This window comes from Leiobunum rupestre, chromosome 11, assembly GCF_980474605.1.
Source record: "Leiobunum rupestre chromosome 11, qqLeiRupe1.1.hap1, whole genome shotgun sequence".
In the NCBI taxonomy this organism is placed as follows: Eukaryota; Metazoa; Arthropoda; class Arachnida; order Opiliones; family Sclerosomatidae; genus Leiobunum; species Leiobunum rupestre.
Window position 1 is genome coordinate 13,771,786 of NC_143394.1, and position 1,261 is coordinate 13,773,046.

General features: G+C 40.1%; 1 non-coding gene across 1 annotated transcript; it reads left to right on the forward strand.

The window, feature by feature from the left end:
* The first annotated feature begins 976 nt into the window (after nucleotides 1-976).
* TRNAT-GGU (transfer RNA threonine (anticodon GGU)) lies at nucleotides 977-1,049 on the forward strand. The gene has a single exon. It is a non-coding gene; the product is annotated as a tRNA-Thr (tRNA).
* Nucleotides 1,050-1,261: the final 212 nt, after the last annotated feature.

Below are 1,261 nucleotides of genomic sequence, written 5' to 3' on the forward strand. Positions count from 1 at the left end.
CAGAAACGATCACGCCATCTGTTAATTCTAGTAATAATTATAACAATTGTCAATATCATAATTGAAGGCGCTTGCTATTATCAAAATACATCTTTAGCAATAAAACTCGTTACATTCAATATCGAGTATTTCCAAAAGTATTTTTGCGTAGGCATAACCATTCTCATTGTGCACGCAACGTTTTACACATTCTGTTCATTGCTCGTAGTATTTGTACAAGTTTTTGTGGCTGATTTAGCGTGTGATCTTGCCGAAGCCTTAAATCGCTTTGCGAAAGTACTTGAGACGTCCAGTGGCGAAATTGGATCTGAAGTGATTGTTACACACACCGAACTCTTATCGGTGATTCGCAACTTCAACACCTTATTTAGTTGGTTTTATTGCCTTTGGTTGGTGGATTGGATGTCATCTTTCCTCGTCAATCTACCAAGCATAGTGAACTTCACCAAAAACGGTATGTTTATCAATAACGTTATTATTCTTCCATTCTACAATTTGTTTTTCTCGAAGCATAGAAATGTACTCGGTATCCATTTTCTATGCCAGTTATTTGTCCACTAGTCTGTCCATCTCGATAGTAGTGTCCTTTTCGCTGGCAAATATGGGATGTTCCCAAACCCTAATGACAGCTGCCATTCAACGAAAAATAAGCCAGGACCTACTAAACACTCCGGAAAACACAGCTAAGCACCTGTTTATGATAAAAAAGATAACTTCAGGGAAGTCCATCAACCAAATCGTCCTCTTCAAAACCGTGCCTGTCACTAAATCCCTGATATTCAGCCTCTACTTTGTAATGACAAGTTACGTCATTTTCTTTGTGCAAGAAATTATTAAAAAATCTTTTTAAATGGCAACAACAGAGGCTTTGGTTAACCATAGTGACAGAGATAATTTATTTACGTTATTACGCAGGAATAATGTGAACCAGATCGAGTCATTCTTAAATTGGATGTCCGAGGCCTGATTATTCGTGGCCTCGGTAGTCCAATGGTAGTGGCGTTGGGACGGTAACCCAAAGGTCGTAGGTTCGATTCCTGCCCGAGGTGATATGATTTTTCTCAGTCACTCTGGTATGGAACAATACGCAGTAGTAATCCTTGATTTAAATGAATCATAGTGACAGAATTTAGGAAAACTGCGCCGTGAAACCAAAGCTCATGCTGCGAGCGTGGCACTTCAGCGCCACAAGTGCGCCACCCAAGAACTATTTCTTGCCAGTGTCGTGGTGCCGATTTCAGCCATTTCGGACACGTTAGAG